General features: G+C 42.0%; 1 pseudogene; it reads right to left on the bottom strand.

Moving 5' to 3' along the window:
* Window positions 1-85: 85 nt before the first annotated feature.
* Window positions 86-26,960, bottom strand: part of LOC110578477 — a 64,298-nt pseudogene continuing 37,423 nt past the window's right edge.

The raw sequence follows: 26,960 nt of genomic DNA, 5'->3' as shown, positions 1-26,960 counted from the left end.
TGAGGGCAAACGAGCTTTCACCTGGGCATTCAGTCCAACCCCTAAAGACTGATGATCCTTCAAACCCCTCCTTAGAAGTACTTCATTAAATAGCCATTTCCATTTTAATAGTAGGGTGAGGATTATACTCCTCAATCTGAAAGTCTTCAGCCTTGAGGCATCGATTGTCTCAACTTTTAGAAGCATTTTGAGGTTTTCGGCAGCTTGATGTGATTCAGGTAAATATGTGCCTCTCCCAAAGTAATTATGAAGTTAGCTGGCTTCAGGCCTGTGATGTGTGAGACTGTGTAGGTGAGCAGGGCCTACACAGCTGGTGATGAAGGGCACACCCAGGCCCATGGCTTGCGACCTGTGGCAAACCTGGCAGGACAGCTCACCATTCACCGCATAGAACCGGCACAGGGCGTGGTGTGGAGGCAGGGTCAGGAGAGGAAGAGCCTTTGGATTCCAACCACACAGGATGATTCTTCTGTCACCAGGGTTGGTTTGGATTGCGTCAGTAGCCTTCAATAGTTGGTCTACTACTTGACCCGAAGAATCTGAATTCTTATTTTTGTATTTGGTTCCAAAACACCTCCAATGAAAGCCTTACCTGGAGTTAGTTTTCTCCTTAGCATCGGGTTTATGGACCTGTGCAGTCACTGGTCTCCCAGGTGCATCCTCTAGCCTCCTTGAAAGCTCTCTTCACCTGGAGGACTTTAGAGGATGCACTGGAGGGAAACCAGTCCAGAAATAGATGCAGAGGGCAGATGTTTCAAGACCTAGAACATCAGATGCCTGAGGTCTCCTTACCTCTAATAGTCTGTCCCTCTCTCCCAGGGAGAGCCAACAAAGACTTTAACTCTGGGCTTTCAGGGAAAAGTATACACATGGGAAAGTTCCCTCGAAGAACAATGGACAACTGAAGACCAGCATTCAAGAGGAGAGCCTCAAGAGGTTCATTCTCAATGAATGCCAAGAAAATGGAACGGGAAAGAGGTGGGCTTCCAACACTCCACCTGGGCTGCTACAGGTTCAGCGACCTTTGAGGTCAGAGGGTACAATGACAGGGAGAAAACTAGCTCAGGTGTGTCTGAACCGCCTGTAAAATGGGTAACTGTGGATTCAGGGAAAGGAGAGCAATGGAGGCAATGAGAAACAACAGAAGAATGAATAAATGAGAGAGAAGTGCTTTGGAAAACACATGCCATGTCAAATTTGGGACCAGATTGCAATTCTACTTAGTTGTACTAGTACAATGATCAGGTCACATGCTATTTTGAAGAAGTCAAGGACTGAGACCAGTCCACCAGCCAGAGTCACGGAGCCTGCCTTCCACCCACTACATATCCAGGGAGCCATAAACTATTTATTGCTTTGCGACCTGCTTTTTTAGCTCATCATAACACTTCTGAAATTCCTCCTTGTTGTTGCATGTATTAGTCATTAGTTTCTTTTTATGGTCGAGTACTATTTATTATATGAATATCCCACAATTTGCCCATACCCACGTTTGTGTCCTTCTACTTTCCATCTCCACCCCAACCATCCCCCTCCTTGTCTCCTTACTGCTCTATGCACTGTCTCATTATCATTCTTTTTTACTTTGCCTTTGTTATATCAAGTTTTCAGTATGGCAAAATGCAACTCAATGAATCTTGAAGGCATGAAAGATAGGGGAGTTAGCTATAATTTAGCTTGGATAAAGGGAGTCCATGGGCCAGTTTTATAAAAACGCACAAAGAGGGGCACCTGGGTGGCTCAGTCAGATGGGTGGCTCAGTCAGTTAAGTGTTTGCCTTTGGCTAGGGTTATGATCCCAGGGCTCCTTGCTCAGGGGGGAGTCTGCTTCTTCCTCTCCCTCTGCCTACCGCTCCCCCTGCTTGTGCTCTCTCTTCCTTTCAAATAAATAAAATCTTTTAAAAAAATGCACAGAGATGCAGGAAGGTAAAATAATAATTATTAAGACAGTCATGGCCCTAAGGGAGAGAATGATTTGTTGTCAGAAGGCAGAGCATTATCTTTGTGCTTTAGTGGGAAAGAAGGCACATCCAAGGAAAGGTGAGATTAAGGAATTTAGGTTCTCAATTTTGGCTGCACCTTACATTCACCTGAGGAGCTTTAAAAATGGTTATCAAACCTTATTAGAAATTGAGACTGGGCGCCTGGGTGGCTCAGTTGGTTGAGCGACTGCCTTCGGCTCAGGTCATGATCCTGGAGTCCCAGGATCGAGTCCCACATTGGGCTCCCTGCTCAGCAGGGAGTCTGCTTCTCCCTCTGACCCTCCCCCCTCTCATGTGCTCTCTCTCTCATTCTGTCTCTCAAATAAATAAATAAAATCTTAAAAAAAAAAAGAAATTGAGACTTATTTGATCTGGGATGGAGCTTGGCCTTGAGAGTTTTAAATTCTGGACAGATGATTCTAACAAACAGCCAGGAATAAGAATTGCCTAACATTACAGATAAACCAGCTACAAACTGTCCCAAAATGTGCATCTCCTTCACAGCAACGCTGAAAATCAGGCCATTTATGCAATTTGCATTTGCCTGTCAGGAGTGATGGTTATAGAATCTGGAACAAGGATCAGTGGAAAAGCAACAGATGAATCATGTCAGTTGTGTTTCCCACACAGATATCCTCCTTCTAGAGCCATGTTGCTTAAATTTTCCTGACCACAACCCACAATAAGAAACACATACCACACTGTGACTCTGTTCATACAACATGTAAAATAGTTAAAATTTTGCAAAATTATACTTACCCTTACTACATACAATGCACTTTCATAATTTCCATACTAAGTTGATTTCCTGATCCACCCATGAATTGAGAACATAGCTTGAAAAACATGGATTTAAAATGTTTTCTTTAGGCATATTTTAAAAGAGAAGTATTAGGTCTTACTGGCCTCTACAATTCTCTAAATAGGAATTAAAACATATAAAAACATTCTTATCGATATGCTATCCTTTATCCTGCCATAAGAAATTAAGAAACTAAGAGGAAATCATTCTCTGATGAGTAATTCCAAGGACGATAGGAGAGAGAAATGGCTTAAAGTGCAACAGCTAAAGCTTTTCATGATATTCTTAGAATGTTCCTACAGTGTAATGAAATGCAAAGTCCCTTTGGAGAATGGTGATCTCCAGGTAAAAATGTGGTAGTCATGGTTTAGCTAATTTGTTCGCCAATTCTTTTTTGCTTTCTCTGATGGTTCCTTTCTTTCCTGAACCTCTTCAGAAAAATAAGACTTCTGTGAAGCCTTATTTCTTGTCTCCACAAAGGTGGCCCGTCAGCCTCTGATGGCTGTTGGCTCCTTCCAGATTGGAGCCTTTCATCTCTCTCCCACCAGATTCTCCTTTCTCACCAAATGGTTGTGTGTCCTTAGCTACTCCCTCAGCCTCCTCGAACCACTGTCCCCTATTCTGTGAACGATGGAACAGGACTTATTTGATTCTGAAGGTGCACTAGCTTTTACATTCTTGGGCTCTTCATTGACCCCTCTCCCTTCTCTTTAAATGGAAAGGGAAATCTAGTTAGAAGGTGTGTTCACTGTAAAATTTAACAAGCTGTTCATATTTGTGCATATTCAAGATTAAGCACCTCTCTTCCTCCTGAAAAAGGGAGGAGGCCATCACTTTCTTTAGGAAAGAAGGGTCTGGAGAGTAAACTGGCAGCTGAGGAGGAGGTGGGAGGGATTTGGCTCTCCAGTCAGTAGAACTGAGCAGGGATATCACCAGCTCTTGGTGGTGAGCCCTGAGTCCTGCATCCCAGGAGGGAACTTAGCCTCTGCTTCACTGGTCCTGCTTTCCCATTCCAGGCTGCTCCTCACCGCGTCACCTGTCTTCTATGGATTCTCACTGTGTTCTTGGTCTTTAGGACTGCATGGCTCTCACTCCAGTCATCCATCTGTAGGATAAAGACTAAAAGACTCCTATTTAGGTTTCTTCCATTGTCTGTCTGCAAATCAAACCTCAGCGGATGCTGCCTTACACTCTAGTCCTGTGAATTCAGATTTCTAGAAGCCAGGCAACAAACAAACACAATCTTACTCTCTAAAGCATCAAGAAGTATGAGTCTGATATTCTCTCAACTTTTAGAACTACCAATCTCATAAGCAGAATCTGGGCCTCATCTCCACAAACCTATAGGGTGGCCCAGAAGAAGTAGTCACAGCTATGTCCTTTTGGGTCGGTGGAAAGTTAGGAAGCGATTTTCCACTTCTGGATTATCATTAGCCAATGCTAAGCAAAATGCACTTAGTCTGCAGACATAATTTGTGATCCTGCTTTTTAATGAGGCTAGGTAAACTTGGACTGGCTATAGCAGAAGCTTTTTACATCAACTTCTGTCTTCAAATGATCAACTCAAGGTAAAGAAAACCCTGCCCCCTATGAATGAATCAGGTAGCCCCCAAATGGGCCTATTGTCTTGCTACCTGGATCCCCTCAGGGATCAGTATGACAACACCACTGTGTGGTGTTGGTCTGCTGGCTACATGGTGGGAAAATTGTCACAGGGTCAGTGAACACTGCTTTCAGCCTTCACCTGACCCTGGGGCTGTTCAGTTAGATCATTGTCAAGATGGGCTTTGTCTAGACTGTAGTCAAGGAAGAGTTCAAAGAATGTGGGGACATATTGGGATGCCTGGGTGCCTCAGTCGGTTAAGCGTCTGCCTTCAGCTCGGGTCATGATCCCAGAGTCCTGGGATCGAGTCCCGCATCGGGCTCCCTGCTCCGCGGGGAGCCTGCTTCTCCCTCTGCCTCTGCCTCTCTCTCTCTCTCTCTCTCATGAATAAATAAATAAAATCTTTAAAAAAAAAAAAAAGAATGTGGGGACATATCAAAATACCACAGAAAACAGCTAGAAGGGGCTTCCAATGGAAAATCATACTATCTTCATCAGATGACATTTAGTAGAACAGTCATAGTAGCACCGTGGGTTAAGGTCAAAAATTAGAATCTGCAGAGGTGCCTGGGTGGCTCAGTCAGTTAAATGTCCGGCTCTTGATTTCGGCTCAGGTCATGATCTCAGGGTTGTGAGATCGAGCCCCATGCCAGGCTCTGTCTGCTTGAGATTCTTTCCCTCTGCGCCTCCCCCACACTCTCTTAATTAATTAATTAATTAAAATCTTTAAAAAATTAGAATCTACATGAGAGCCCATCAATAGTACAAAGGATAAATTGTGGTATATTCCAATAGTGGATACTACAGAGCAATGACAAATGGATGAATCATGCTTGTCATTTGGAGCAGAGCGCTGAAGGCTATGTATCTGAAGGACTACAACCAACGTTGAAGATGGAAGAGGAAAGGTCAGAGGAGGAAATGAGGAAAATCTTGGGCCTCTCCATTTGAGTCCTGACTACACCGGAGCTGCTCTGGAGCATGAGGACTCTAGAAGAGGAGTGCTAGAGAGAGATCATCAACCCATTGTAGGAGTGGGTCCCAAAAGGGGACATGTTAAAGGGGACATGGCTGGTCTAATCTCAGAAAATAGTTCCTTTAGTTTGTCATTGTAAATCCCAGAGGAAGTCAGGGACACTTTAAGCACTTGGTGGTGGGAAATAAAGGAGTCATAATTGGGCCCACTTTATAGCAGAGGAAGTTGAGGTACAAAGACAATGGTGGCAGGGCTGAGAATAAATTAAGGCCTTCTGACCCCAGTTGATAGGGGTAACAGCTCACAGTTCCCAATAGTCAGCTCCATGGGTGCAGGGAGGCCAGAATCGGGCCTCAGGATAGTGAGATCGTGTCAGCAAACCAGGGAGGTTCTGTCTTCCCTATTGTCCCTGTAACCTGGGGGAGCATCCTTGGGGAAAGGAAGAAAGTAGAGCTGGACAGCGAAAGAGATGCATGTTTAGAAGCTGCCCAGAAACCATCCTGAAGGGAGTCACTGCTCCTCTGCCCTTACTTCCAAAAGCAGCTGTAGGCCAAGAAGAGGCTAGTAGAACAGAGCTGAACCATAGGATCTAGCAGGGGGATGCACACAACAGACACAGCAAGAAAGTCAGTGCCAGACCCAGATCCTGGGCTTCCAAGGTCCAGGAGGAATACTGCTCTTTGGGTTCTGGTGGTCTCCTATGGGCCTTGACAGCAAAAATGTCATTTGGATCTGAAAAGAGATGATTTTTTTTTTAAGATTTTATTTATTTATTTGAGAGAGAGAATGAGAGAGAGAGAGAGCTTGAGAGGGGTAGGGTCAGAGGGAGAAGCAGACTCCCCGCTGAGCAGGGAGCCCAATGCGGGACTCGATCCCGGGACTCCAGGATCATGACCTGAGCCGAAGGCAGTCGCTTAACCAACTGAGCCACCCAGGCGCCCCAGAGATGATATTTTATATAAAAGCTTCCCAACCCCTGCTCCAACTCCCTTCCTCTCTCTCCTTCTCTAACTCATCTTCAGCCCGCACACTCCTGTTCTTTGCTCTCTTCTGCCAACCTTTTACCTTTTTACCCTTTGTAGCTACAGTTTGAGGAGCATTTGTACATTGGACAAAAAAATGATAAGTTCTTCTCCCTGTCTCTTAAATGAAACACCAAAGGGAAGATGGAATCCTTGGAGTCGTTGATGGGTTGGCTGGGAACTGGTAGTGTCTGGGACCTAGCTGGTGAGAAGTGCTCACTAAGCAACTCCAAGAGGACCTGTGTGCCATCACAACAGGGCTATTTCTCCGTGGAGGTTCCTATGTTAAAGGTTGGGGGCTGGGGAGGAATGGGAGTCTGACCAACCACTGCCCCCAAAGCCAGGATGTGAGCCCTTTATAGACCAGCAGATGAAGCACTAAGAGCAAGGCCTTGTCGAATCTCAGAATTTGGCAGCCAGGATGGAAACAGAGCTCTCATCCATCACCAAAGAGGGGCTGCTGGCTTATCTTTCCAGCTTAGGGTCAATGCCCCAGCCCTCAGAGCTGAAGTCAAGGACAGCGATCCTAGAGTACTCACAGGAGCACCCTCACCCAGGGAGGGCATGCAGGCCTCTCCACCTGCCCAGTGCTGTAGAGCAGTCACTTCTAGACTAACCACACATGCAGCACTCAGAATTGTCAAAAATAGAATGTAGATTGTTATTGTCTGTTCTCCCACAGAAATAGCTTGTTTATGTGTTTTGTTTTGTTTTTTTCCAATGACAGCTATCTTGGAAAATTGGGTGGATAGGGTTTCCTGGGGATGCCTCTTCTTCTGCTCCATAAGAAAGTAGGAGACAGGGCACCTGGGTGGCTCAGTCGGTTGGGCGTCTGCCTTTGGCTCAGGTCATGATCCTGGGGTTCCAGGATCAAGTCCCACGTCGGACTCCCTGCTCAGTGGGAGCCTGATTCTCCTCCTCCCTCTGCTCCTCCCCCCACTCATGCTCTCTCTCTCTCTCACTCGCTCTCAAATAAATAAAATCTTTTAAAAAAAAAGAAAGAAAGAAAGTAGGAGACAGCTAAACAATCCAGTGGGAAGAGCTCAAGTGATCAGTCCTCGAGTTGCACAGCTTTGGCCCAGGCAGTGACTACTGAGATGAGTAGTCTGGAAAACAGAAACCACACCAGATAATTTGGCATGTGAGATGGATTCAACATTTAGTGAAAGCTCAACATTCAAAAAGCAAACACCAAGTTAACACAGATAAAAAGAGCAGGATTAACATAAGAATAAAAAAAAAAGTAAAAAAAAAAAAAAAAAGAGCAGGAAATAGTTACCATACCTAGGGCTGGAAAACCAGAAGAATATACTGGGTCTGTGAAGTCTGGACACTTGGAAGAGAGGCCCCAGCTGGAACCTAGAGCTCTGAAGTGAAGACACTATCTAGCTATTGCCATTACCAGAGGTAATCAGAGGAGATGAGGCCCCCGGGATTAGGACAATGAGAAACTAAAGGAACTATTTTCTGAGATTAGACCAGCCATGTCCCCTTTAACATGTCCCCTTTTGGGACCCACTCCTTCAGATCCAAATGACTTCTTTCGGCGGAAGCTAAGTAGCTGGCTAACTCTTCAAGAGTTAGAGGGAGGGACCCTGCAAAGCTTGCACCTGAGGAGGAGGGGACGTCCACCTTTTGTAGTGCCTCCAGAGCCTGAGCAAGTCCCCTCACAGAGCTGAGATCCAGACCTCTAAGGAGGGGACACTGCCAAACTGGTGCTGGTGCCAGTGCCTCGGGAGCTCTCAAGAGGGGTCCTGCCACTGCGACTCCAAGCAGGAGGTGTGGGGCTGCTGATGCTAGTATCTCTGAAGGGGCACACCAAACATCGTTTTGGGAACTGGGGGGAAAACTAGAATCTGGGACCAACTGTAACTCCCAGAAGCAACTGACAAGCTGAAGAACCGTTGCTGAAGTGATGTAGAAAATGAACGTGAGAAGACGGAAGTAGCAAATCCCTCTCATTTTCCTGCCTTCCAGTGCCCCCATCAGCACACTCTGACAGGAACAGCTGGTTTGCAGGTCCTCCAAAACCAGTGTTTGAGGCTGACAGATGGTAGCTTCCAAACCAACACATCTCACCTCCTCCACACAGGCTCTCTCCTCCTTTCTTCCCAGACATCTTTTCTCCTGTGAAGAGTCCGAGCTAGTACCTGGTCCTTCCTTAAATTTCTGCATGAACATCACTTCTCATGCTGGAAAAGCTTTTTTTTAAGTCCTCCTAACTGAAGTTTGTTGCCTTAAATAGGTCTACTTCTGCCTCTTGAACAGGTCTCTCTGTTCCTTTTCCTCTTATTTCCTTGACCGTCTTGAGTGAGAGAGGGACCCGAAGGATGAACAGATGCCCATTCTAAGACAGAGCCATTTGGGATGTGGCCTGGTGACTAATGGCCGTAGCTGCTATAGGACAGGAGTAACTCCAGCATAAGTGAACAAGAGACAAAGCATCGGAGCCAGGCTCTGAGGATCTCAGTCTAAATACCTTGGTAATGCAACCCTCAGTTTGTTTCCTATAGTTAAGAGTCTTATGGTTTGTCTCCCTCTCAAACAAACTGGGGGTTGATGGAGGGGAGGTGGGTGGAGGGATGGGGAAACTGGGTGATGGGCATTAAGGAGGGCATGTGATGTAATGAGCACTGGGTGTTATATGCAATTGATGAATCACCAAACTCTACCTCTGAAACTAAAAACAATAATACATACATACATATATACATACATACATACATACATACATACCTTGATAATGCCAACACCACTCACTGGCTGTCAGATTTAAGCAAACAGCTTCATAAAGTCACTTCATCATGAGGGGGATCAACTGAATTAACAGTTGGCAATACTATTTGTAATCAAACATTAAATACAAATGTTAAACTACTGTATTTGATTGCTGATCATCTACTGTTATTTTTATACTCAAGAGAAGCATTTCTAATATATTATCAAAAACAGCATTATATGTCACTTTAAAAAAAATAGACCTACATTCTCTCATCTTAAAATGGGAGAGCTTGAGAAGATGGATTTGGTATACTTCCAGTATTAATATTCTAATAGATTAAATATAAAGAATATTTTAAAAATCTGGATCTACTTTCAGTGGATAGAAGTCAAAGGCATGTATACAAAGAGTACTTTAAAAGTGGCAGTCATCATTAAAGTTAGACATTATCTTCTGGGCAGGGAGATGCTCCTTAGTATTTAGAGATAGATAGTCTGGGTGCAATTCCCTGTTGCACCCTCAAAACCTGAGCACCTGAGCAAAAAAATTATTTGGTCTCCCTAATCTTCAGCTTCTTTTCTGGTATACTATGCATAATAATAACACTTCCTCAAAAGTTAATAGGAGATTTCAGGGCACCTGGGTGGCCTAGTCGCTTGAGCATCCAACTCTTGGTTTCAGCTCAGGTCATGATCTCAGGGTCATGAGATCAAGCCCTGCATCAGGCTCCTTGATGAGTGGGGAGTCTGCCTGAGGATTCTCTCTCTCCTTCTCCCTCTACCCCTCCCCCTGCTCACACTCTCTCTCTCTCAAATACATAAATAAATCTTTTTTTAAAAAAATGTTAATGGGAGATTTAAATGAGTTAATGTTTGTACTGGGCTTAGCATAGTACCTGGTACACAATTGCTCAATAAATCTATTATTGTGATTATTCTTATTGTCATTGTCAATAACTCATCACTGAGGGGCATCATGTAGGCACAGGGTTTTAAATAGGACTTGATAGTTTTTAAAACAAAAGACTCGATTAGAATGTCTTTTTCCAACACAATGGCAGGTCCCATAGTTACTGGAGAAGAGAGTTCAGAAATGTGTTTGAGACATTTCACAGTGCAATAGCACTGTGTAGCTAGATGTAGAGCAGAGTAGAGTAAGTAAGACAACAACTTTCAAAAGTGATTTTCCCTGGTCTTTCTTCCTTCACTTTTTCATAAACATTTTGCTGCACATGTGGAGGTACCTGGGATCAAACATGTGGTACCAGCAGCCTAGCAGCAGAACCATAGAGATAGATGCTCCAAGGCATCCTCCTCAGTCTCATGCTTCAACCTCAGTTAGAATGGAGACACAAGGTGGGTCAGATAGGTCCCTCCTGTGCCACACTTGAGCATCCCTTGACGATCTCAGCCGCAACACCACTTAACACCACTGCATGTGCAGGTCATGGATTACCCACCAAATACCTAAGGGCCAGTTTTTACCATGCTCTATAGAAAGGTCACATTCATGGGCCATATACAGCCCATGAATGGCAACCTCCAGCCAGTCAGTCAAAATTCTTCCTGAGCCCTCTCATGTTCAGTGTACTGGTAACTTGAATAAAAGAATAAAAGAAAATCATCAGATGTGTAAATCATCATCAAAATGGGTGTCCACTTCTATATTCAAGGAAACTTATTGTAAACTGACCTTATGCAGCCAGAATGAAATGTAAAACCAACAAGTATAAAAATAATATTCGTACCAAAAAAAAAAAAGGCGAAAACAAAAGCATCCCACAGGCAGAGGTGGTAGTGAGAGGTGAGACATTAGGAGGTCAAAACTGACCTCAATTTAAATGAAACATCAATATATTCCACTGTGAGGAAAAGGAAAATGGTATTGGAGTATATTAAGAAGAATATCAAAAGTCAGGGGGAGAAACCCTTCTACCAAATTAATTAGTTACACTTCAGTAGAATACTATATTTGTTTTAGTTACTATTTTTTTTGAAGAATGTGACCATTTGAAAACTGGAGAGGACTCAAAGAAGAAAAAAATATCCAGAACTCTTTGATTTTTTATTTGAGAAAGAGCCATAAAATCTATTTTAATTAGAAAGGAATGAGGAGGGGTTTCTGGGTGGCTCAGTCGGTTAAGCATCTGCCTTCGGCTCAGGTCATGATCCCAGGGTCCTGGGATTGAGCCCTGCATCGCATCGGGCTCCCTGCTCAGCAGGGGAGTCTGCTTCTCCCTCTCCCTCTGCTCATGCTCTCTCTCTCACTCTCTCTCAAATAAATAAATAAAATCTTTAAACGGGGGAGGATGAGGAACGACTTTACGACAGTCCTCAATAAAGGTAGGGGGATGGGAATATGTATGCCTTGATATTGTACTTATATAAGGAGGATTGAACAAGCAGCAGTATTTTAGGTTTTTAAAGGTGGTTGGTTGGCAGTTTTGGCAGAAAGGTATAAAAAGACTGCAAATGGCTGCTAAAATAGGCAATGCCCAGAGTGTAGACTTTTAGAGCAGGCTGCATTGGGTGTTGGTTTGGCTAGACAACCAAAGGGCAGAGCCTCTCTGGGTAGGAAGCTCTCCTTATATTCTATTTCTATGCTTGTAACTCCAGACAGTTAACTGGGAATTTTGTTGGAGCTTGGCCTACAAGCAATGCCTCAGGCATTAAGCTCTGGCACACTGAGCCTCCCTCTCTGTGATCAAGCACTCTCAATTCTCCTGGTTGCTAATGAAGCTTCTGATTATGCATAGGATTCTCCCGAGACTATCTCAACAGTAAATATCCTCCTCCCCACCCAATTAAAACACCATTTGTTTCCATCTTCATTTAATCCACTTTTTTCTTTCTTCTCACACTCCTCTGGATGGTCCTCACCCTCCTCTCTTTCTCCATGGCAGCGTCCTCTCCATAATTAGTTGGTACGTTTCCCCCATGTTAAAAGATCTGACACTGATCATGCCTTTGTTCTATCTCCCATAAGGGGCTGCCCTTATGATCTCATCGTCCTCTGAGATCCTCTTTTTTGACTTTTTATCAGTCATGATTTCTTTCAGGTCACTGAGGTGGCTTAGCAGAAAGCCTAGAACTGGGGCGCCTGGGTGGCTCAGTTGGTTGAGCGACTGCCTTCGGCTCAGGTCATGATCCTGGAGTCCCGGAATTGAGTCCCGCATTGGGCTCCCTGCTCAGCGGGGAGTCTGCTTCTCCCTCTGACCCTCCCCCATCTCATGCTCTCTCTCTCTCTCTCTCTCTCTCTCTCTCTCTCGCTCTCTCACATTCTCTCTCTCAAATAAATAAATAAAATCTTTAAAAAAAAAAAAAAAAGAAAGAAAGCCTAGAACTATGGAGATCCAGACTAATTTCCATCCTCTCTTTCACCAAGAGGAGAAGACAGTAACAGGATACTTCATGAAGAAATGATCCATATGAAGAGCTGAGATACCCAGCAGTTAGAGCAGAGAAAAAAAAGGGCGGGGGGGGGGGGCGTGGAAACAGAAGGAGCCAAAGACATGTACTGGGGAAGCAGTGTTTTCTTTGTTTACCAAATCAGTTGGGACATTCTTTCAAGAAAATAGGGACACTTACCATTGAAAGACCACCCTGAACAAAGGACTTGCATGCTTCAGCTGAGTCACTCTTGTTGCAATTGGGGCTTTGGGGATCTTCATCTCAAATTGTTTGCTTAATGGTGGGGCTTTTCCTTTGCATGAAAATGTCCTGGGGAATTTGTCTGAAATGTGGCTTCTTGGGCTGTATCCCCAGCTATTTTTTAAAATTCAAGGATAATTAATACACTGTTATAGTAGTTTCAGGTGTACAATATAATAATTCAACAATTCTATACATTTCTCAGTGCTCATCATAATAAGTCTACTCTTAATCTCCTTTACCTATTTCACCCATCCCCCTACCCACCTCCCCTCTAGCAATCACCAGTTTATTCTCTATAGTTAAGAGTGTTTTTTTGTTTCTTTTTTTCTTTGTTCATTTGTTTCTCAAATTCCACATATGAGTGAAATCTACAGTATTTGTCTTTCTCTGACTAACTTATTTCACTTAGCATTATATCCTGTAGCTCCACCCATGTTGTTGCAAATGGCAAGATTTTATTCTTTTTATGGCTGAGTAGTGTTCCATTGTATATAAATACCACATCTTCTTTGTCAATTCCTCTATGGGCGGACACTTGCTTCCATAATTTGGCAATTGTAAATAATGCTGCAGTAAACATAGGGGTGCATATATATTTTCAAATTCATGTTTCTCTTTGGGTAAATACCCAGAAGTAGAATTACTGGATCGTACTGGTAGTTCTATTTTTAATTTTTTGAGGAACCTCCATACTGTTTTCCACAGTGGCTGCTCCGGCTTGCCTTCCTACCAACAGTACACGAGGGATCCTTATTCTCCACATCCTCACTTGCCAACACTTACTTCTTGTGCTTTTTATTTTAACCATTCTGACAAGTGTGAGGGAATATCTCATTGTGGTTTTGATTTGCATTTCCCTGATGATGAGTGATATTGAGCATCTTTTCATGTGTCTATTGGCCATCTGTATGTCTTCTTTGGAAAAATGACTATTCATGTCCTCTGCCCATTTTTTTATTGTATTATTTGGCTTTTTGTTGTTGAGTTGTATAAGTTCTTTATATATGTGGATATTAAGCCCCTTATTGGATACATCTTTTGCAAAATCTTCTTCCATTCAGTAGACTCTCTTTTTGTTTTGTTGATTTCCTTCACTGCACAAAACCTTTTTATTTTTATGTAGTCCCAATAGTTTAAATTTTGCTTTTTTTCTTTTGCCAAATGAGACATCTAGAAAATGTTTCTACAACTGAAGTCAAAGAGGTCACTGCCTATGTTTTCTTCAAGGAATTTTATGGTTTCAGGTCTCACATTTAGGTCTTTAATCCATTTTGAGTATTTTTGTGTAGGGTATAAGAAAGCAGTCCAGTTTCATTCTTTTGCATGTAGCTGTCCAATTTTCCCAACACCATATATTGAAGAGTCTGGTTTTTTTCTCCCTGTATATTCTTGCCTCCTTTGTTATAGATTACTTGACCATAAAAGCATGAGTTTAGGGGTGCCTGTGTGGCTCAGTTGGTTAAGCATCTGACTCTTGATCTCAGCTTAGGTCTTGATCTCTGGGTCATGAGTTCAAGCCCTGCACTGGGCTCCACACTGGGCATGGAGCCTACTGTAAAAAAAAAAAAAAAAAGCATGAGCCTATTTCTGGATTCTCTATTCTGTTCTATTGATCTATGTATCTATTTTTGTTCCAGTACCACATTGTTTTGGTTACTACAGCTTTGTAGTATATCTTGAAATCTGGGATTGCAATACCTCCAGTTCTGTTCTTTTTCAAGATTGCTTTGGCTATTCAGGGTGTTTTATGTTTCCATACAAATTTTAGAATTATTTATTTTAGTTCTGTGAAAAATGTTGTTGATATTTTGATAGGGATTGCATTAAATCTGTATATTGATTTGGGTAGTACGGACATTTTAACAATAGTTATTCTCCTAATCCATGAGCATGGAATATTTTTCCATTTGTTTGTGTCATCCTCAATTTCTTTCATCAACATTTTATAGTTTTTGGAGCATAGGTATTTCGCCTCCTTAGTTAAGTTTAACCCTAGGTATTTTATTTTTTTTAGTGCAATTGTAAATGGAATTGTTTTCTTAATTTTTCTTTCTGCTACTTCATTATTAGTGTATAGAAATGCAACAGATTTCTGTATAATAATTTTGTATCCTCCAACTTTACTGAGTTCCAGTAGTTTTTTCTTTTTCTTTTTCTTTTTAAGATTTTATTTATTTATTTGACAGAGAGAGACACAGCGAGAGAGGGAACACAAGCAGAGGGAGTGGCAGAGGGAGAAGCAGGCTTCCCGCCAAGCAGGGAGCCCGATGCAGGGCTCGATCCCAGGACCCTGGGATCATGACCTGAGCCGAAGGCAGATGCTTAACGACTGAGCCACCCAGGCACCGCAACTGAGTTCCAGTAGTTTTTTGATGGAGTCTTTAGGGTTTTCTATATACAGTATCATGTCATCTGCAAATAGTGAAAATTTTAATTCTTCTTGACCAATTTGGATGCCTTTTATGTCTTTTTCTTGTCTGATTGCTGTGGCTAGGACTTCCAGTACCGTGTTGAATAAAAGTGGTAAGAGTGGACACCCTTGTCTTATTCCTCATCTTAGAGGAAAAGTTCTGTTTTTCACCATTGAGTATGATGTTAACTGTGGATTTTTCATATATTCCCCAGATATTTTTAACAAGTGCACCAATGACTATGATGCTGGGATTGGGAGCTTTCTCTGCTGATGTTAATTTGAACATCCAGAAACTCTCTTGGTTAATGCTTCCTTCTCTATTTTAGATGTGAGCAGAATAGGCTGAAAGAGGAGAGTGAAATCACCCATTAAAGCATATGTGATATGTGATGAAGCTGGTATTGAAATTTTGGACTGCTTTATGGGGTGCCTGTTTGGCTAGCTAAGTCAGTAGAGCATGTGACTCTTGCTCTCAGGGTTGTGAGTTCAAGCCCCATGTTGGGTGTAGAGCTTACTTTAAAAATAATAATAAATAGGGTGCCTGGGTGGCTCAGTTGGTTAAGCGACTGCCTTTGGCTCAGGTCATGATCCCGGAATCCCGGGATCGAGTCCCGCGTCGGGCTCCCTGCTCGGCGGGGAGTCTGCTTTGCCCTCTGACCCTATCCCCTCTCATGTGTTCTCTCTCATTCTCTTTCTCTCAAATAAATAAATAAATAAAAATCTTTAAAAATAATAATAAATAAATGAAAATATCAAATCTTGGACTGCCTTTCCTAAGGCCATGCTTTTATTTCTTCAGCATAGACCCAGGACAGCATTTGTTTGGAAATATGATTAGGACTGGACAACATCAGTAAAAGTTAGTTATTCCTGATAACTGTTATTTATCCATTCCACAAATATTTACTGAATGTTTTATGTGACAGTTTCTTGTGGAGGCACTGGGGAGATGGGGTGAACAAGGCAGACAGAGGGCCTGCTCTCAGGAAGAGGATCTTCTGGCACAGGAGCCCGACGTCTTATAGACAAGTGCATCACTACATTTTAATTATGGCTGTGATAAATTTTACTTGATACTTGTGTTCCTTGATCCCATTGTATCAGCCACAATTGAAAACTGGCTGAGTATAAATAATAGGACTATAGAATTGTGATGAAAGAATTGTCCCAGGAAAGACTCTTTGTTTTCACAGCGGAAATACCTATGTTTGACCAAGGTCCCCTGAAATTTAGATGTGGGTTCCTTGGGGTGTGTTATGTGCTTCCTCATCAGTAAAATAAGGTTATTGTTTTTGCTCTTCGAGGTCTTTTCCCACTCTGTTTTCTCTGAGGACATGGGGCACCGAAATGTTTATTAAACATGCCCTCGGAACTGCAGTTGGGACCTGACTGTGGCTTCTACTGTGTGTGTTTCCTCTAAGAACCTGAGCTGAGCCAATACCCTGAGAGTCCAGAACTAAGAGAACAAGTGGAAGAAAGTCAGCAAGTTTGGAGGGTGAAAATTATCCGAAGAAAGTCAAGATAATGGCAGAGCATGTGGTAGCCAGTGGTAGAGAGACTAAAGATGTTCTTTGGGCTGGGTTCAAAAAATCAGGGGACACTGAGGAATGCCTATATCATCATCAGACTCCTCAAAGAGCATCCTGAATGAAGCAGTGAAAACTAGGAGAGTAACTTACCCCCAGTGAACTTGTTGTAAAAGAAAAACATCCCTGGTTTCTCTCCTCTAGCCTTAGTATTACAACATTACTTCACTTCTGACACCAGCTATATGAATTTTCCACACATCAAGTAACTCTGCAACACCACTTAGGTGTCCTACAATGTAACTCAATTCTGACACTGTCTACCTGGAGATAGTGTTAGATCCCACAGGTTAAGAGTTCAGTCCCACCAGATTGCCTCCCTCCCATTTCAGATGCCAATCACCAGTCCAGGTTATTACCCGTGCTTCCCACCAGCTATAAACCAGAGGTTCCCAGAACCCCTTCCTTGGGTTCAATTAGCTTGCTAGAGTGTCTCACAGAAAACAGTTTACTTACTAGGTTACTGGTTTGTTATAAAAATGTATATATATAACTCAGAAACAACCAGATGGAAGGGATGCATAGGGCAAGGTATGTGGAAAGGGGTGCAGAGCTTCCATGCCCTCTCTGGGCTTGCCACTCTCCCAGCACCTCCATGTGTTCACCACCTTGGAAGCTCGCTGAACCCTGTAGGTCAGGGATTTTTGATGGAGGCTTCATTACATAGGCAAGATTGAGTAAATCATTGGTTGTGGGTGATTGATTCAACCTCCAGTCCCTCTCCCCTCCCCAGGGGTAGGACGGTAGGACTGAAAGTTCCAACCTTCTAATCACAATTAGTTCCCCTGGCAACCAGCCCTGAGGCTTGTTATGAATAACAAAAAACACCTTCAAAAACTTAGAAGCATTGGGCTAATTTCTCAATAACTAGCAAAACTCAACCAAGATAAAATAGACAATCTGAAAATCCTGTAAAGATTGAAGAATTTATTTTGTAGTTGAATAACTCCCAATAAAGAAATCTCCAGGCCCAGATGGTTTCACTGGAAAAGTCTATGAAACATTTAAAGAAGTACATTAATTTTCCACAATCTAATCTGGAGTATACAAGAGAAAGGAGCACCTTCCAACTCATTTTATGAGGCTAATATTACCCTGATACCTAAACCAGGCAAAGATAGTACAAAAGAAAACTATAAACCAATAGCCCTCATGAATTTAAATGCAAAAATATTAGCAGATTGAATCAGCAGCAAAATATGAGCAGATTGAATCCTGCAATGTATAAAAAGAATTACACATCACGACAAAGTGGGATTTATTCCAAGTGTGCAAGGTTGGTTCAATATTAAAAAATTAATTGATATAATTTGTGGTGTCTCTCTTTTGATCAGATGGGAGCCCCCAGATGTGGGGCGATGATCAGGTGGAAGCCGGTGGCATGGGTGGTGAAAGGATTCACCCAAGGCAGAACAAAGGAGATAGAAATTTATTGAATATACCACCAGGGAGCCGTGGGCAAGACAGCAAAGGAGAAGCCATCTGCCACAAGGCCACTGTTTTTAAAGAGGGAAGATGAGGAGGTATGGCGACGAATGGAATTTTCCCCTTTATGGTTACAGTGCCTAGTTGTAAGTAGGCCATTGGTTAGTTAGTACCTGTCTGTTAGTTAGATGGGTCTGTCTGTATTCAGCCAGGTGGTTGCTGCGGGCCCTTTTGCCGTGATCAAGTTTCCATTGCTCAAGTCTGTTGTCTAAAGCGGCCTCTACATAATTCACTGTATCAACATGAGGAGGGAGCAGAAGGCAAGCTGAGGACAAAGCGGAAGCTGGCACCCTACAAACCACCACCCCCCCTTTGGGATATATGTAACATTCCTCAGGCACTCCGGGCTGCCCTAAAGGAAAAACAAATGGTTAACTGATAGAGATCACAGTCTTTTGCAGGACAGGAGTCTCCCTCAGTTTACTTACAAAAGCCTTAGCAATAGCTTCCAGAGGGAAATGTAAATAAAATTGAATTTCTTCTAAACCTAAAGCCCGTTGACAAGGACATGTGATAGGAAGAATGTAGCATCCCTGCAGGAAGGTCCCAACTGTCTTCCTGTTAGTGCCTCATTAGAGGGGAAAACAGCCTTGGCTTGACAATAACCAGGCCTCCAGTATCCGGAGAGTCCTTAGCATATGACAGTCCTTCAGGACACCCCCTTTGTCCTCACCTCCCCAACTCCTGAGTATATAATCAGCCACTCCTCAAGACCACAGGGCAGCAGCTCTTTCTGCCCACAGGTCCTGTCCCCGTGCTTTAATAAAACCACCTTTTTGCACAAGAGACGTCTTAAGAATTCTTTCTTGGTCGTCGGCTCCGGACTTCACTTACATTCTAAAACTTCATCAAACAGGCTAAAGAAGACACAACATACTATTACACCAACTGACGCGGAACAAGTATTCAATAAAATCCAATACCATTCATGAATAAAACTCTCAGATAAATAGGACTAAAGAGGCACTTCCTCAATTTAATAAAGAGCATTTCCAAAAAACCTACAGCTAACATTATACTTAGTGGTGAAATACTGAATGCTTTCTGATATAATTTGGTGTTTGGGTCCGAGAGTGAAATGTCAAGTAAGAATTCTTGAGATGTTTTCAATGCAAAAAGGTGGTTTTGTTAATGCACGGGGATAAGACCCATTGGGCAGAGAAAGATGCATTTTAAGTGTGAGAAGTAACTGATTATATAGGGTTTTTTATCCTATGGAGGGGGAAGGTGACATTAGGGCTCCAGGAAATTGAGTCTATAGGTTCCTGGAGGTCTGACTATTCTCAAGATTGTGCTTTTCTTGTAAATCATTAAGACAGTTACAAACTGATGGAGTTTTAGGTCCTGTATGACTGTGATCTTTATCAGTTGACCATTTGCTTTTTCCTTCCTTTGTTCTTGGGCAGTTGTGAGAGGCTGAAAAATGTCACATCTATCCCACTCCCACCTTGAGAGGGGGAGGTGGTATGTGGAGTGTCAGTTTGCCCTTTACCCTCAGCTTGCCTTTTGTTATCTCATCACTTTCCCCCAAAGATTAGGAACAAGAAAATGATGTCTGCTCTCAGGACTTTTATTCAATATCATATTGCAAGTTCTGGCCACTGCGCTAAGGCAAGAATAAAGAAATAAAAGGCATATAGATTAATAAGAAAGAAAGAAAACTGTCCCTATTTGCAGATGACATAACTGTCTATATAGAAAATTCCTAGGAAAAAACAAACCTAGAACTAATAAATGAGTTCAACAAGATTGTGGGATATGAGATCAACACACAAAAATCAACTGCATTTCAGACGCCTGGGTGGCTCAGTCGGTTAAGCGTCTGCCTTCGGCTCGGGTCATGATCCCAGGGTCCTGGGATAGAGTCCCATATTGGGCTCCCTGCTCAGTGGGGAGCCTACTTCTCCCTCTGCCCCTCCACCCCTCCTCCCCTCTGCTCCCCCCCCCCTGCTTGCTCGTGCTCTCTCTCTCACAAAAAAAAATAAATAAAAATCAACTGCATTTCTATACACTAACAAAGAATACATGGAAATTATTTAATTGAATTTAATTGAAATTTAAAAACAATACAATTTAAAATTGCTGCAAAGAAAATTAAATACTTAGATATAAATCTAAGAAAGCAAATAAAGGATTTGTATGCTGAAAATTATAAGATACTGATGAAAGAAATTTTAAAAACCTAAATAAATGGAGAGATATACTGTATTCATGATTGGACATCTCAAGATAGTAACGATGTCAACTCTCCCCAAACTGATCTATAGGTTTAGTGTAATTCCTATCAAAATCCCAGCAAAATATTTTATAGATATAGATAGGCATATTATAAAACTTATATGGAAATAACAGACTCCTAAATAGCTAAAATCGTCTTGAAAAAGAAGAAAAAACTGGGAGGAATCACTTTAGCTGATTAGGTAGGTTATTATATAGGGTTATAAAGTTATAGTAAGCAATACGGTGTGGTATTGGTGAAGGGATAGAAAGATAGATCAATGGAACAGAATAGAGAACTCACAAATAGACCCACACAATTACGTCCAACTGATTTTTTATAAAGGTGCAAGAGCAATTCAATGGAGGAAGGATAGCCTTTTTCAACAAATGATGCTGGAGCAATTGGACATCTAGTGGCAAAAAATGAGCCTCGCCTTAAACCTCACACCTTAAACAAAAGTAATTCAAGATAGAGCACATGCTTAAAAGCAAAATGTAAAATTATAAAACTTTTATAGAAAAGTAGGAGAAAATGTTCAAGGTTTAGGACTAGGCAAAGAATTATTAATCTTGGCACCAAAAGCATGATCCATAAAAGGAAAGATTGATAGATTGGACCATATAAAAACTAAAAACCAATGCTCTACAATAGACTTTGGGGGTTTTTTGTTGTTTTTTTTTTCCTAAGATTTTATTTATTTATTTATTTATTTGACAGAGAGAGACAGCGAGAGAGGGAAAACAAGCAGGGGGAGTGGGAGAGGGAGAAGCAGGCTTCCCACTGAGCAGGGAGCCCGACACGGAGCTTGATTCCAGGACCCTGACACCATCCCAGGACCCTGAGATCATGACCTGAGCCGAAGGCAGACGCTAATGACTGAGCCACCCAGGCGCCCCTACAATACTTTGTTAAGAGAATGAAAAGACAAGGAGAAAATATTTGCAAATCATATATCCACAAAGGACTAGTGTCTAGAATATAAAAAGAATTTCAAAACTCAGTAGTAAAATAACAAACAACCCAATTAGAAAATGGAAAAAGATAAGAACAGATATTTCACCTGAAAGGATATAAAGACTTCAAATAAGCACATGTAAAAGCCATTCAACATCACTAGCCATTAGGTAAAGGCAAATTAAAACCACAATGAGATATCACTCCACACCTATCTGGAATGACTAAAATTAAAAATACCAAATGTTGGGGTGCCTGGGTGGCTCAGCCCTTAAGCATCTGTCTTGGGCTCAGGTCATGATCCCAGGGTTCTGGGATCAAGCCCCACATCGGGCTCCCTGCTCAGCAGAGAGCCTGCTTCTCCCTCTCCCACTCCCCCTGCTTGTGTTGCCTCTCTCGTTGTGTCTCTCTCTGTCAAATAAATAAGTAAAATCTTTAAAAAAAAATACCAAATGTTGTTATAAATAATTTCAATGTATGCTCCTATAAAATTGTTAAATTCTGCTTAAATATGCAAATAGATATTAAATTAAATAGAGTTAGATACTCTATTTTGGCTTCCTACTAAAGGTAAATCTCATGACAGTCAAATAAATGTTCAAATTCTAAACTTGCCTCATTCTTTTTTTTTTTTTTTAAAGATTTTATTTATTTATTTGACAGAGAGAGGGAACACAGAGAGAGGGAATACAAGCAGGGGGAGTGGGAGAGAGAGAAGCAGGCTTCCCACTGAGCAGGGAGCCCGATGCGGGGCTTGATCCCAGGACCCTGGGATTGTGACTTTAGCTCAAGGCAGATGCTTAACAACTGAGCCACGCAGGCGCCCTAAACTTGCCTCATTCTGATTTGACTGATAATCAACCCTAATGATAATCCTTATATAGTATTTTTTAGCAACTAAGCATAACCAATAATAGCTAAGGTCAAGTAATATTTATTATGGTACAATTGTCAAATAATCTGTTATAAAGTGAACTTTTACTAATAGAGCATTCTACTCAGATCACTCTGGCATGAACATGCTATTTGACTAAAGGTCTGAGAGTATTAATTTTTAGCCATATAAATAGCAGCTTTCTTTGAGGGAACCTATCTTCCCTTCATTCAAAGGGCTCTACTATTGTGAATTTGATGAGGATGTGTGGCTATTGTGATTCAAGTCAGACTTATGTTCACTAGAACAAAAATGTTTCTGCTTTTACAGATCAAATAAAACTCTAATAGACTACCCATCTCTTTCAGATCTAGGGACACTGATGAGTTAACGACAAAGAGTGCTGAGCCATTCTGATTAGTTCTTCAGGTCTGGTATCCATTGTATTAACTGTGATCACCTTGTCTTTGGGAATTAATTGTCACGTGACACTCTCAACTCCATCTCCTATTATCTCCATTAATTTCAGGGATCACGGTTCAATGGCAGCAGTTCCCACTGTCCTTCCCAAAACAGCCACCACAGAGTCCTTGGAGGATGCAGAGAAAGCCTTCTTGAATGTACTTCCCACAGCCTTCTTCAAAATAGTGTTATTCTTGATCTTTCTAGAGGATATAGATAGGGGTGAATGAGCTTGTCTTACATGATAAATCCACTCTAGCATCCTGATTTCCCTAAGCCTTTGCATACTTTCCTCTGTAATATACCAAAGAGGTTCTGGCACTTGAACTTCATTTACAATAGGCCACTTTTTAGTGCAAGTTTTCAGTCAACCAAGCAAGTGAACAGTGAGAGCCTCTTGAGTAAATGTCTTGCTACTGCATGCCATGAACTTGTTAGGGGTTAGTTGGACAGTTAGGTAGTCAGGGCCAGCGTCCCCAACAAGAAAATATGGAGTCAGGACAGCAAAAATAAAACAGCACTAACATCCTGTTTTACAGCTTAGATAGGACCACACCAGCATTCTGCTTTGCAACCTTTGCAAAAAATGACTTCTGCAAAAGGTACTAAAATAAGTCAATTAACCACAAAGCATTTGTCAATGTCATAGGCAAGGGGCAGTTAAGACATAAGTCCCCAGATGTCAGCAAAAAAGACCATCAGCACAGAGACATTAACCTAATCGGCAGACAGATACATGACCAGAGCCCTGATTGGCACCACTCAGCACACCCTGATTGCTTAAGATAGTTCCGCAGAAGAGCTCATAAAAACCCCTAAACTTGGGAACTCCAAAGGCAACCCTCTCAGGCTCCCTCCCTCTCCAGGAGCTTTATACTCTTGCTCAATAAACTATGCTTTGCTGCCCACCACTCTTTGTCTGGTCTACCTCTTCATTCTTGGAAATGGCGTGACCAAGAACTGCAGGCAGTAAAGGCAGAGAATTCCTACAACAAACTGATGATGTCCCCTGACATCAGGATCCTTAATACCTTCAAATCTAATCAGGTCTAAGACCCAATTCCAGATAATCCAGAACAAATTCTGGATTATATAAACTTATGTTCTTCTAGAACCACTTCACTTACTATAATTCAGTTCTAACCAAGAATGTCACCACAACAATGTTAAATATAATAGAACAATGGCACCTCACAAAGAAATAGGACTGGGAACTTCAGCAAATTGGATCTCTGCTACCGTGTTACTTTCTTGTGCCTACATACACACACACCTTACTCCCTCTGCCCATATATTGGATCAGGCATTTGCACTGACCAGTTTTTCAAGAATTTAAAAATAGAGCTACCCTATGACCCAGCAATTGCACTACTGGGTATTTACCCCAAAGATACAAATGCAGTGATCCAAAGGGGCACCTGCACCCCAATGTTTATAGCAGCAATGTCCACAATAGTCAAACTATGGAAAGAGCCCAGATGCCCACTGACAGATGAGTGGATAAAGAAGATGGTATATATATATATATATATATATATATATATATATATATATATATATTACTCAGCCATCAAAAAGGATGAAATCTTACCATTTAGATTAACATGGAAGGAACCAGAAGGTATTAGGCTGAGCAAAATAAGTCAATCAGAGAAAGACAATTATCATATGGTTTCATTCATATGTGGAATTTAAGAAACAAAACAGGATCATAGTGGAAGGGAGGGGAAAAAAAATAATACGAAATCAGAGAGGGAGAAAAACCATGAGAGACTCTTAACTATAGAGAACAAACTGAGAGTTGCTGGAGGGGAGGGGGTGGGGGGATGGGGTAACTGGGTGATGGGCATTAAGGAAGGCACTTGATGTAATGAGAACTGGTTGTTATATGCAACTGATGAATTACTGAACTTTACATCTGAAACTAATGATCACTATATGTTAACTAATTAAATTTAAATAAAATAAGTTAAAAAAAAGTTTAAATCAGATAACAAAAAGCCCTAGGGGTGCTTGGGTTACGCAGTCATTGGGCTGCTGACTCTTGGTTTCCACTCAGGTCTTAGTCTCTGGATCATGGGATCCAGCCCTGACTCAGGCTCCACGCTCAGGGTGGAGTCTGTTTAAGATTTTCTCTCCCTCTCCCTCTGCTCCTCCCCCCCCAGCCCTCAGTCTGCCTTGTGCTGGCCAGCTCTCCCTCACTTCAATCAATCAATCAATCAATCAATCAATCTCTAACGAACCAGTGGAGTATTAGTGGATGTAACTGAAATATTTTAATCTGGAGCTCTAGAAATAAAGGTAAAACTTGTCTACAAAGTAGTTTTCTTGTATTGCCAGAATTTGGCACTTTGTAACTATGTATCCTTCCTTGGAAGGCAGGCTTGGTGTGCTCAAAACTTGTTTCCAACTCTTGCTTACTTCAGTGAGTTTAGACCTATCTACAGGGTTCCTTTGGGGTCCTCCAAGGACGCAAATGATGTCTTTTATATTTCTTGCATTTTCAAGCCAGACTCTTCAGAAAAGAGCACATTAAAGTCTTTCAAAAAAAATAATTCTATCCAGTTTCTGAAAGGACATTTTTTTCTTTTTTTCTTTTTTCATTCAAATATAACTAACATAGGGTGTTGTATTAGTTTCGTTTTTCTTTTTCTTTTTTTAAAGATTTCATTTATTTATTTGAGAAAGAGAGAATGAGAGAGAGCGAGCACATGAGAGGGGGGAGGGTCAGAGGGAGAAGCAGACTCCCTGCCGATGCGGGACTCGATGCAGGGACTTGATCCAGGGACTCGATGCAGGGACTCCAGGATCATGACCTGAGCCGCAGGCAGTCGCTTAACCAACTGAGCCACCCAGGCGCCCTATTAGTTTCATTTTTCACATATGAGGCAACCTCTCCACTCTAGTGTCTCTACCCCTTCCTGAATACAGAGCTTTGTGCTGTGTCCAAATTTAAGGCATGTGATATGCAAAATTCAACCAGAAGCAATGTCTTCAGAAAGAACTAAGGCAGTGGTTCAGCCAAATGAGAGCTCAGTACTGCAGAGGCCCCCGCTTAGGGGCTATATTGTCTTTCCCTGGAAGCAAGGGCCCAGTATTTTCACATCCTGGATTTGGAAACCCACATTTCAGTCAGGACTCCCAATTTGGAACAAAACGCAATTTGAAAGTTTTTATCCTTTGGACGTTGGAGCTACTGGAAGCTTCAGAAGCTGGGGGACTTACACGCTCTGAGGCTTGGGAGAGCTCCTTGCAAGCCAAGAGCAGTGGGACTCCTTCCCTCCCTGTCTTTCTCTTCCCTTTCATTACATTGCTCTGCCAGGTCATTCCTATCAAGCTGCAATGACTCTGCCTTGCCTTTCTTTCAGAAATAGAGGATCCCTTTGGCTTCTGTCACTTTGTGTTTTTTTGTTTTTGTTTTGTTTTGTTTTGTTTTTTTATCAAATTTTAAGTCAAACACTTTAATCAGGCCTTCATGTTTTAAACAGCTCCATAGCCAAGGCTGAAGGTCTCAGGGCATTTGGCTTTCTTAAAATGGTGAACATTCCACCCAAGTCAGTCCTTGATTAGATGCTTGAATTGGACAGAAGACCAGCCATGAGACCAAGTGTTACTCATATCACAGGCCACTACCAAGTGCAGGGCCAAAGTCCAGGAAACAGACTGCCATGTTGGCTCTACTTTCTCTTCTTTTGACTTTGTATTATTTGTTTTGATGTAGATAATGATGTTTTATAAGGGTGCAACTGTATTTCTAGCTTTCCAATACCTGCAAGCATCTATTTTCTTGCCTTGTATATATATATAAATGTGCGTATGTATAAATGTGCATACGTATGCGTGTATTTATGCTGACCCAGAGGTCACCAAATGAGACATTTTTCTCAGAATTAAGGAAAGCATAACAGACAGAAGCATCCTTAAGTCAAATGAATTTTCTTCCCTTGGTTGGTTCTCCTTACAAGAAAGTATCCAGAGAGAAAGCAGGCAGTAACTACTTTTGTGAAAGACCTTCATGTATCCGTTTTCTCAAGGGTCTCTACAGAAATGTAAGGAAAAAATATCAAAAGCATCCTTATCCTCCTCTAGGATTCTGGAAATAGAAGCTCAGGCACTACCCCACTTCGGGGAGAGGCACAATTGAGTACAAACTACAAGCTGCCTGTGTCGGCTTGGACTCAGACTGGAGCCAGGACCAGCTCAAGG

Source organism: Neomonachus schauinslandi, chromosome 4 (genome assembly GCF_002201575.2).
Source record: "Neomonachus schauinslandi chromosome 4, ASM220157v2, whole genome shotgun sequence".
Lineage (NCBI taxonomy): Eukaryota > Metazoa > Chordata > Mammalia > Carnivora > Phocidae > Neomonachus > Neomonachus schauinslandi.
Note: the sequence above shows the minus strand (reverse complement) of the source record. Positions and strands in the feature narration are given on the sequence as shown.